Source organism: Harpia harpyja, chromosome 8 (assembly GCF_026419915.1).
Source record: "Harpia harpyja isolate bHarHar1 chromosome 8, bHarHar1 primary haplotype, whole genome shotgun sequence".
Lineage (NCBI taxonomy): Eukaryota > Metazoa > Chordata > Aves > Accipitriformes > Accipitridae > Harpia > Harpia harpyja.
In genome coordinates, this window is record NC_068947.1 from 23,466,023 (window position 1) to 23,477,412 (window position 11,390).

The window sequence follows — 11,390 nt, forward strand, 5'->3', positions numbered from 1 at the left end:
CCGAGCCCTCGTCGACAATTGTTTCCCCGGCAGCCGAGCCCTCGTCGTAGTAATGGTCCCCGGCAGCCGAGCCCTCGTCAACAACTGTTTCCCCGGCAGCCGAGCCCTCGTCGTAGTAACGGTCCCCGGCAGACGAGCCCTCGTCGTAGTAATGGTCCCCGGCAGCCGAGCCCTCGTCGTAGTAATGGTCCCCGGCAGTCGAGCCCTCGTCGACAATTTTTTCCCCGGCAGCCGAGCCCTCGTTGTAGTAATGGTCCCCGGCAGTCGAGCCCTCGTCGACAATTTTTTCCCCGGCAGCCGAGCCCTTGTCGTAGTAATGGTCCCCGGCAGCCGAGCCCTCGTCGTAATAACGGTCCCCGGCAGCCGAGCCCTCGTTGTAGTAACGGTCCCCGGCAGCCGAGCCCTCGTCGTAGTAACGGTCCCCGGCAGCCGAGCCCTCGTCGTAGTAATGGTCCCCGGCAGCCGAGCCCTCATCGTAGTAACGGTCCCCGGCAGCCGAGCCCTGGTCATAGTAACGGTCCCCGGCAGACGAGCCCTCGTCGTAATAACGGTCCCCGGCAGCCGAGCCCTCGTCGTAGTAACGGTCCCCGGCAGCCGAGCCCTCGTCGTAGTAACGGTCCCCGGCAGCCGAGCCCTCGTCGTAGTAATGGTCCCCGGCAGCCGAGCCCTCGTCGTAGTATTGGCCCCGGCAGCCGAGCCCTCGTCGACAATTGTTTCCCCGGCAGCCGAGCCCTCGTCGTAGTAATGGTCCCCGGCAGCCGAGCCCTCGTCGTAGTAACGGTCCCCGGCAGCCGAGCCCTCGTCGTAGTAATGGTCCCCGGCAGCCGAGCCCTCGTCGTAGTAACGATCCCCGGCAGACGAGCCCTCGTCTTAGTAATGGTCCCCGGCAGCCGAGCCCTCGTCGTAGTAATGATCCCCGGCAGCCGAGCCCTCGTCGTAATAACGGTCCCCGGCAGCCGAGCCCTCATCGTAGTAACGGTCCCCGGCAGCCGAGCCCTCGTCGTAGTAACGGTCCCCGGCAGCCGAGCCCTCGTCGTAGTAATGGTCCCCGGCAGCCGAGCCCTCGTCGTAGTAACGGTCCCCGGCAGCCGAGCCCTCGTCGTAGTAACGGTCCCCGGCAGCCGAGCCCTCGTCGTAGTAACGGTCCCTGGCAGCCGAGCCCTCGTCGTAGTAATGGTCCCTGGTAGCCGAGCCCTCGTCGTAGTAATGGTCCCCGGCAGCCGAGCTCTCGTCGACAATTGTTTCCCCGGCAGCCGAGCCCTCGTCGTAGTAATGGTCCCCGGCAGCCGAGCCCTCGTCGTAGTAACGGTCCCCGGCAGACGAGCCCTCGTCGTAGTAATGGTCCCCGGCAGCCGAGCCCTCGTCGTAGTAACGGTCCCCGGCAGCCGAGCCCTCGTCGTAGTAACGGTCCCCGGCAGCCGAGCCCTCGTCGTAGTAATGGTCCCCGGCAGCCGAGCCCTCGTCGTAGTAATGATCCCCGGCAGCCGAGCCCTCGTCGACAATTGTTTCCCCGGCAGCCGAGCCCTCGTCGTAGTAACGGTCCCCGGCAGCCGAGCCCTCGTCGTAGTAATGGTCCCCGGCAGCCGAGCCCTCGTCGACAATTGTTTCCCCGGCAGCCGAGCCCTCGTCGTAGTAATGGTCCCCGGCAGCCGAGCCCTCGTCAACAACTGTTTCCCCGGCAGCCGAGCCCTCGTCGTAGTAACGGTCCCCGGCAGACGAGCCCTCGTCGTAGTAATGGTCCCCGGCAGCCGAGCCCTCGTCGTAGTAATGGTCCCCGGCAGTCGAGCCCTCGTCAACAATTTTTTCCCCGGCAGCCGAGCCCTCGTTGTAGTAATGGTCCCCGGCAGTCGAGCCCTCGTCGACAATTTTTTCCCCGGCAGCCGAGCCCTTGTCGTAGTAATGGTCCCCGGCAGCCGAGCCCTCGTCGTAATAACGGTCCCCGGCAGCCGAGCCCTCGTTGTAGTAACGGTCCCCGGCAGCCGAGCCCTCGTCGTAGTAACGGTCCCCGGCAGCCGAGCCCTCGTCGTAGTAATGGTCCCCGGCAGCCGAGCCCTCGTCGTAGTAACGGTCCCCGGCAGCCGAGCCCTCGTCGTAGTAATGGTCCCCGGCAGCCGAGCCCTCGTCGTAGTAACGGTCCCCGGCAGCCGAGCCCTCGTCGTAGTAACGGTCCCCGGCAGCCGAGCCCTCATCGTAGTAACGGTCCCCGGCAGCCGAGCCCTCGTCGTAGTAATGGTCCCCGGCAGCCGAGCCCTCGTCGACAATTGTTTCCCCGGCAGCCGAGCCCTCGTCGTAGTAACGGTCCCCGGCAGCCGAGCCCTCGTCGTAGTAACGGTCCCCGGCAGCCGAGCCCTCGTCGTAGTAACGGTCCCCGGCAGCCGAGCCCTCATCGTAGTAACGGTCCCCGGCAGCCGAGCCCTCGTCGTAGTAATGGTCCCCGGCAGCCGAGCCCTCGTCGACAATTGTTTCCCCGGCAGCCGAGCCCTCGTCGTAGTAATGGTCCCCGGCAGCCGAGCCCTCGTCGTAGTAACGGTCCCCGGCAGCCGAGCCCTCGTCGTAGTAATGGTCCCCGGCAGCCGAGCCCTCGTCGTAGTAACGGTCCCCGGCAGCCGAGCCCTCGTCGTAGTAACGGTCCCCGGCAGCCGAGCCCTCGTCGTAGTAACGGTCCCTGGCAGCCGAGCCCTCGTCGTAGTAATGGACCCTGGTAGCAGAGCCCTCGTCGTAGTAATGGTCCCCGGCAGCCGAGCCCTCGTCGACAATTGTTTCCCCGGCAGCCGAGCCCTCGTCGTAGTAATGGTCCCCGGCAGCCGAGCCCTCGTCGTAGTAACGGTCCCCGGCAGACGAGCCCTCGTCGTAGTAATGGTCCCCGGCAGCCGAGCCCTCGTCGTAGTAACGGTCCCCGGCAGCCGAGCCCTCGTCGTAGTAATGGTCCCCGGCAGCCGAGCCCTCGTCGTAGTAATGATCCCCGGCAGCCGAGCCCTCGTCGACAATTGTTTCCCCGGCAGCCGAGCCCTCGTCGTAGTAACGGTCCCCGGCAGCCGAGCCCTCGTCGTAGTAATGGTCCCCGGCAGCCGAGCCCTCGTCGACAATTGTTTCCCCGGCAGCCGAGCCCTCGTCGTAGTAATGGTCCCCGGCAGCCGAGCCCTCGTCAACAACTGTTTCCCCGGCAGCCGAGCCCTCGTCGTAGTAACGGTCCCCGGCAGACGAGCCCTCGTCGTAGTAATGGTCCCCGGCAGCCGAGCCCTCGTCGTAGAAATGGTCCCCGGCAGTCGAGCCCTCGTCGACAATTTTTTCCCCGGCAGCCGAGCCCTCGTCGTAGTAATGATCCCCGGCAGCCGAGCCCTCGTCGACAATTGTTTCCCCGGCAGCCGAGCCCTCGTCGTAGTAACGGTCCCCTGCAGCCGAGCCCTCGTCGTAGTAATGGTCCCCGGCAGCCGAGCCCTCGTCGTAGTAACGGTCCCTGGCAGCCGAGCCCTCGTCGTAGTAATGGTCCCCGGCAGCCGAGCCCTCGTCGACAATTTTTTCCCCGGCAGCCGAGCCGTCGTCGTAGTAATGGTCCCCGGCAGCCGAGCCCTCGTCGACAATTGTTTCCCCGGCAGCCGAGCCCTCGTCGTAGTAACGGTCCCCGGCAGCCGAGCCCTCGTCGTAGTAACGGTCCCCGGCAGCCAAGCCCTCGTCGTAGTAATGGTCCCCGGCAGCCGAGCCCTCGTCATAGTAATGGTCCCCGGCAGCCGAGCCCTCGTCGTAATAACGGTCCCCGAGAGCCGAGCCCTCGTTGTAGTAACGGTCCCCGGCAGCCGAGCCCTCGTCGTAGTAACGGTCCCCGGCAGCCGAGCCCTCGTCGTAGTAATGGTCCCCGGCAGCCGAGCCCTCGTCGTAGTAACGGTCCCCGGCAGCCGAGCCCTCGTCGTAGTAATGGTCCCCGGCAGCCGAGCCCTCGTCGTAGTAACGGTCCCCGGCAGCCGAGCCCTCGTCGTAGTAACGGTCCCCGGCAGCCGAGCCCTCGTCGTAGTAATGGTCCCCGGCAGCCGAGCCCTCGTCGTAGTATTGGCCCCGGCAGCCGAGCCCTCGTCGACAATTGTTTCCCCGGCAGCCGAGCCCTCGTCGTAGTAATGGTCCCCGGCAGCCGAGCCCTCGTCGTAGTAACGGTCCCCGGCAGACGAGCCCTCGTCGTAGTAATGGTCCCCGGCAGCCGAGCCCTCGTCGTAGTAACGATCCCCGGCAGACGAGCCCTCGTCTTAGTAATGGTCCCCGGCAGCCGAGCCCTCGTCGTAGTAATGATCCCCGGCAGCCGAGCCCTCGTCGTAATAACGGTCCCCGGCAGCCGAGCCCTCATCGTAGTAACGGTCCCCGGCAGCCGAGCCCTCGTCGTAGTAATGGTCCCCGGCAGCCGAGCCCTCGTCGACAATTGTTTCCCCGGCAGCCGAGCCCTCGTCGTAGTAATGGTCCCCGGCAGCCGAGCCCTCGTCGTAGTAACGGTCCCTGGCAGCCGAGCCCTCGTCGTAGTAATGGTCCGCGGCAGCCGAGCCCTCGTTGACAATTGTTTCCCCGGCAGCCGAGCCCTCGTCGTAGTAATGGTCCCCGGCAGTCGAGCCCTCGTCGACAATTGTTTACCCGGCAGCCGAGCCCTCGTCGTAGTAATGGTCCCAGGCAGCCGAGCCCTCGTCGTAGTAACGGTCCCCGGCAGCCTAGCCCTCGTCGTAGTAACGGTCCCCGGCAGCCAAGCCCTCGTCGTAGTAATGGTCCCCGGCAGCCGAGCCCTCGTCATAGTAATGGTCCCCGGCAGCCGAGCCCTCGTCGACAATTGTTTCCACGGCAGCCGAGCATTCGTCGTAGTAATGGTCCCCGGCAACCGAGCCCTCGTCGTAGTAACGGTCCCCGGCAGACGAGCCCTCGTCGTAGTAATGGTCCCTGGTAGCAAAGCCCTCGTCGTAGTAATGGTCCCCGGCAGCCGGGCCCTCGTCGTAGTAATGGTCCCCGGCAGTCGAGCCCTCATCGACAATTTTTTCCCCGGCAGCCAAGCCCTCGTCGTAGTAATGGTCCCCGGCAGCCGAGCCCTCGTCATAGTAATGGTCCCCGGCAGCCGAGCCCTCGTCGTAGTAACGGTCCCCGGCAGATGAGCCCTCGTCGTAGTAATGGTCCCTGGTAGCAAAGCCCTCGTCGTAGTAATGGTCCCCGGCAGCCGAGCCCTCGTCGTTTTAATGGTCCCCGGCAGTCGAGCCCTCGTCGACAATTTTTTCCCCGGCAGCCGAGCCCTCGTCGTAGTATTGGTCCCCGGCAGCCGAGCCCTCGTGGTAATAACGGTCCCCGGCAGCCGAGCCATTGTCGTAGTAACGGTCCCCGGCAGACGAGCCCTCGTCGTAGTAATGGTCCCCGGCAGCCGAGCCCTCGTCGTAGTAATGGTCCCCGGCAGCGGAGCCCTCGTCGTAATAACGGTCCCCGGCAGCCGATCCCTCGTCGTAGTAACGGTCACAGGCAGCCGAGCCCTCGTCGTAGTAACGGTCCCCGGCAGCCAAGCCCTCGTCGTAGTAATGGTCCCCGGCAGCCGAGCCCTCGTCATAGTAATGGTCCCCGGCAGCCGAGCCCTCGTCGACAATTGTTTCCACGGCAGCCGAGCCCTCGTCGTAGTAATGGTCCCCAGCAGCCGAGCCCTCGTCGTAGTAACGGTCCCCGGCAGCCGAGCCCTCGTCGTAGTAACGGTCCCCGGCAGCCGAGCGCTCGTCGTAGTAACGGTCCCCGGCAGCCGAGCCCTCGTCGTAGTAATGGTCCCCGGCAGCCGAGCCCTCGTCGTAGTAATGGTCCCCGGCAGCCGAGCCCTCGTCGACAATTGTTTCCCCGGCAGCCGAGCCCTCGTCGTAGTAATGGTCCCCGGCAGCCGAGCCCTCGTCAACAACTGTTTCCCCGGCAGCCGAGCCCTCGTCGTAGTAACGGTCCCCGGCAGACGAGCCCTCGTCGTAGTAATGGTCCCCGGCAGCCGAGCCCTCGTCGTAGTAATGGTCCCCGGCAGTCGAGCCCTCGTCGACAATTTTTTCCCCGGCAGCCGAGCCCTCGTTGTAGTAATGGTCCCCGGCAGTCGAACCCTCGTCGACAATTTTTTCCCCGGCAGCCAAGCCCTTGTCGTAGTAATGGTCCCCGGCAGCCGAGCCCTCGTCGTAATAACGGTCCCCGGCAGCCGAGCCCTCGTTGTAGTAACGGTCCCCGGCAGCCGAGCCCTCGTCGTAGTAACGGTCCCCGGCAGCCGAGCCCTCGTCGTAGTAATGGTCCCCGGCAGCCGAGCCCTCGTCGTAGTATTGGCCCCGGCAGCCGAGCCCTCGTCGACAATTGTTTCCCCGGCAGCCGAGCCCTCGTCGTAGTAATGGTCCCCGGCAGCCGAGCCCTCGTCGTAGTAACGGTCCCCGGCAGCCGAGCCCTCGTCGTAGTAATGGTCCCCGGCAGCCGAGCCCTCGTCGTAGTAACGATCCCCGGCAGACGAGCCCTCGTCTTAGTAATGGTCCCCGGCAGCCGAGCCCTCGTCGTAGTAATGATCCCCGGCAGCCGAGCCCTCGTCGTAATAACGGTCCCCGGCAGCCGAGCCCTCATCGTAGTAACGGTCCCCGGCAGCCGAGCCCTCGTCGTAGTAACGGTCCCCGGCAGCCGAGCCCTCGTCGTAGTAATGGTCCCCGGCAGCCGAGCCCTCGTCGTAGTAACGGTCCCCGGCAGCCGAGCCCTCGTCGTAGTAACGGTCCCCGGCAGCCGAGCCCTCGTCGTAGTAACGGTCCCTGGCAGCCGAGCCCTCGTCGTAGTAATGGTCCCTGGTAGCCGAGCCCTCGTCGTAGTAATGGTCCCCGGCAGCCGAGCTCTCGTCGACAATTGTTTCCCCGGCAGCCGAGCCCTCGTCGTAGTAATGGTCCCCGGCAGCCGAGCCCTCGTCGTAGTAACGGTCCCCGGCAGACGAGCCCTCGTCGTAGTAATGGTCCCCGGCAGCCGAGCCCTCGTCGTAGTAACGGTCCCCGGCAGCCGAGCCCTCGTCGTAGTAACGGTCCCCGGCAGCCGAGCCCTCGTCGTAGTAATGGTCCCCGGCAGCCGAGCCCTCGTCGTAGTAATGATCCCCGGCAGCCGAGCCCTCGTCGACAATTGTTTCCCCGGCAGCCGAGCCCTCGTCGTAGTAACGGTCCCCGGCAGCCGAGCCCTCGTCGTAGTAATGGTCCCCGGCAGCCGAGCCCTCGTCGACAATTGTTTCCCCGGCAGCCGAGCCCTCGTCGTAGTAATGGTCCCCGGCAGCCGAGCCCTCGTCAACAACTGTTTCCCCGGCAGCCGAGCCCTCGTCGTAGTAACGGTCCCCGGCAGACGAGCCCTCGTCGTAGTAATGGTCCCCGGCAGCCGATCCCTCGTCGTAGTAATGGTCCCCGGCAGTCGAGCCCTCGTCAACAATTTTTTCCCCGGCAGCCGAGCCCTCGTTGTAGTAATGGTCCCCGGCAGTCGAGCCCTCGTCGACAATTTTTTCCCCGGCAGCCGAGCCCTTGTCGTAGTAATGGTCCCCGGCAGCCGAGCCCTCGTCGTAATAACGGTCCCCGAGAGCCGAGCCCTCGTTGTAGTAACGGTCCCCGGCAGCCGAGCCCTCGTCGTAGTAACGGTCCCCGGCAGCCGAGCCCTCGTCGTAGTAATGGTCCCCGGCAGCCGAGCCCTCGTCGTAGTAACGGTCCCCGGCAGCCGAGCCCTCGTCGTAGTAATGGTCCCCGGCAGCCGAGCCCTCGTCGTAGTAACGGTCCCCGGCAGCCGAGCCCTCGTCGTAGTAACGGTCCCCGGCAGCCGAGCCCTCGTCGTAGTAATGGTCCCCGGCAGCCGAGCCCTCGTCGTAGTATTGGCCCCGGCAGCCGAGCCCTCGTCGACAATTGTTTCCCCGGCAGCCGAGCCCTCGTCGTAGTAATGGTCCCCGGCAGCCGAGCCCTCGTCGTAGTAACGGTCCCCGGCAGCCGAGCCCTCGTCGTAGTAACGGTCCCCGGCAGCCGAGCCCTCGTCGTAGTAACGGTCCCCGGCAGCCGAGCCCTCATCGTAGTAACGGTCCCCGGCAGCCGAGCCCTCGTCGTAGTAATGGTCCCAGGCAGCCGAGCCCTCGTCGACAATTTTTTCCCCGGCAGCCGAGCCCTCGTCGTAGTAATGGTCCCCGGCAGCCAAGCCCTCGTCGACAATTGTTTCCCCGGCAGCCGAGCCCTCGTCATAGTAATGGTCCCCGGCAGTCGAGCCCTCGTCGACCATTGTTTACCCGGCAGCCGAGACCTCGTCGTAGTAATGGTCCCAGGCAGCCGAGCCCTCGTCGTAGTAACGGTCCCCGGCAGCCGAGCCCTCGTCGTAGTAACGGTCCCCGGCAGCCAAGCCCTCGTCGTAGTAATGGTCCCCGGCAGCCGAGCCCTCGTCATAGTAATGGTCCCCGGCAGCCGAGCCCTCGTCGTAGTAACGGTCCCCGGCAGATGAGCCCTCGTCGTAGTAATGGTCCCTGGTAGCAAAGCCCTCGTCGTAGTAATGGTCCCCGGCAGCCGAGCCCTCGTCGTAGTAATGGTCCCCGGCAGTCGAGCCCTCGTCGACAATTTTTTCCCCGGCAGCCGAGCCCTCGTCGTAGTATTGGTCCCCGGCAGCCGAGCCCTCGTGGTAATAACGGTCCCCGGCAGCCGAGCCATTGTCGTAGTAACGGTCCCCGGCAGACGAGCCCTCGTCGTAGTAATGGTCCCCGGCAGCCGAGCCCTCGTCGTAGTAATGGTCCCCGGCAGCGGAGCCCTCGTCGTAATAACGGTCCCCGGCAGCCGATCCCTCGTCGTAGTAACGGTCACAGGCAGCCGAGCCCTCGTCGTAGTAACGGTCCCCGGCAGCCAAGCCCTCGTCGTAGTAATGGTCCCCGGCAGCCGAGCCCTCGTCATAGTAATGGTCCCCGGCAGCCGAGCCCTCGTCGACAATTGTTTCCACGGCAGCCGAGCCCTCGTCGTAGTAATGGTCCCCAGCAGCCGAGCCCTCGTCGTAGTAACGGTCCCCGGCAGCCGAGCCCTCGTCGTAGTAACGGTCCCCGGCAGCCGAGCGCTCGTCGTAGTAACGGTCCCCGGCAGCCGAGCCCTCGTCGTAGTAATGGTCCCCGGCAGCCGAGCCCTCGTCGTAGTAATGGTCCCCGGCAGCCGAGCCCTCGTCGACAATTGTTTCCCCCGGCAGCCGAGCCCTCGTCGTAGTAATGGTCCCCGGCAGCCGAGCCCTCGTCAACAACTGTTTCCCCGGCAGCCGAGCCCTCGTCGTAGTAACGGTCCCCGGCAGACGAGCCCTCGTCGTAGTAATGGTCCCCGGCAGCCGAGCCCTCGTCGTAGTAATGGTCCCCGGCAGTCGAGCCCTCGTCGACAATTTTTTCCCCGGCAGCCGAGCCCTCGTTGTAGTAATGGTCCCCGGCAGTCGAGCCCTCGTCGACAATTTTTTCCCCGGCAGCCAAGCCCTTGTCGTAGTAATGGTCCCCGGCAGCCGAGCCCTCGTCGTAATAACGGTCCCCGGCAGCCGAGCCCTCGTTGTAGTAACGGTCCCCGGCAGCCGAGCCCTCGTCGTAGTAACGGTCCCCGGCAGCCGAGCCCTCGTCGTAGTAATGGTCCCCGGCAGCCGAGCCCTCGTCGTAGTAACGGTCCCCGGCAGCCGAGCCCTCGTCATAGTAACGGTCCCCGGCAGCCGAGCCCTCGTCGTAATAACGGTCCCCGGCAAGCCGAGCCCTCGTCGTAGTAACGGTCCCCGGCAGCCGAGCCCTCGTCGTAGTAACGGTCCCCGGCAGCCGAGCCCTCGTCGTAGTAATGGTCCCCGGCAGCCGAGCCCTCGTCGTAGTATTGGCCCCGGCAGCCGAGCCCTCGTCGACAATTGTTTCCCCGGCAGCCGAGCCCTCGTCGTAGTAATGGTCCCCGGCAGCCGAGCCCTCGTCGTAGTAACGGTCCCCGGCAGCCGAGCCCTCGTCGTAGTAATGGTCCCCGGCAGCCGAGCCCTCGTCGTAGTAACGATCCCCGGCAGACGAGCCCTCGTCTTAGTAATGGTCCCCGGCAGCCGAGCCCTCGTCGTAGTAATGATCCCCGGCAGCCGAGCCCTCGTCGTAATAACGGTCCCCGGCAGCCGAGCCCTCATCGTAGTAACGGTCCCCGGCAGCCGAGCCCTCGTCGTAGTAACGGTCCCCGGCAGCCGAGCACTCGTCGTAGTAATGGTCCCCGGCAGCCGAGCCCTCGTCGTAGTAACGGTCCCCGGCAGCCGAGCCCTCGTCGTAGTAACGGTCCCCGGCAGCCGAGCCCTCGTCGTAGTAATGGTCCCTGGTAGCCGAGCCCTCGTCGTAGTAATGGTCCCCGGCAGCCGAGCTCTCGTCGACAATTGTTTCCCCGGCAGCCGAGCCCTCGTCGTAGTAATGGTCCCCGGCAGCCGAGCCCTCGTCGTAGTAACGGTCCCCGGCAGACGAGCCCTCGTCGTAGTAATGGTCCCCGGCAGCCGAGCCCTCGTCGTAGTAACGGTCCCCGGCAGCCGAGCCCTCGTCGTAGTAACGGTCCCCGGCAGCCGAGCCCTCGTCGTAGTAATGGTCCCCGGCAGCCGAGCCCTCGTCGTAGTAATGATCCCCGGCAGCCGAGCCCTCGTCGACAATTGTTTCCCCGGCAGCCGAGCCCTCGTCGTAGTAACGGTCCCCGGCAGCCGAGCCCTCGTCGTAGTAATGGTCCCCGGCAGCCGAGCCCTCGTCGACAATTGTTTCCCCGGCAGCCGAGCCCTCGTCGTAGTAATGGTCCCCGGCAGCCGAGCCCTCGTCAACAACTGTTTCCCCGGCAGCCGAGCCCTCGTCGTAGTAACGGTCCCCGGCAGACGAGCCCTCGTCGTAGTAATGGTCCCCGGCAGCCGAGCCCTCGTCGTAGTAATGGTCCCCGGCAGTCGAGCCCTCGTCAACAATTTTTTCCCCGGCAGCCGAGCCCTCGTTGTAGTAATGGTCCCCGGCAGTCGAGCCCTCGTCGACAATTTTTTCCCCGGCAGCCGAGCCCTTGTCGTAGTAATGGTCCCCGGCAGCCGAGCCCTCGTCGTAATAACGGTCCCCGAGAGCCGAGCCCTCGTTGTAGTAACGGTCCCCGGCAGCCGAGCCCTCGTCGTAGTAACGGTCCCCGGCAGCCGAGCCCTCGTCGTAGTAATGGTCCCCGGCAGCCGAGCCCTCGTCGTAGTAACGGTCCCCGGCAGCCGAGCCCTCGTCGTAGTAATGGTCCCCGGCAGCCGAGCCCTCGTCGTAGTAACGGTCCCCGGCAGCTGAGCCCTCGTCGTAGTAACGGTCCCCGGCAGCCGAGCCCTCGTCGTAGTAATGGTCCCCGGCAGCCGAGCCCTCGTCGTAGTATTGGCCCCGGCAGCCGAGCCCTCGTCGACAATTGTTTCCCCGGCAGCCGAGCCCT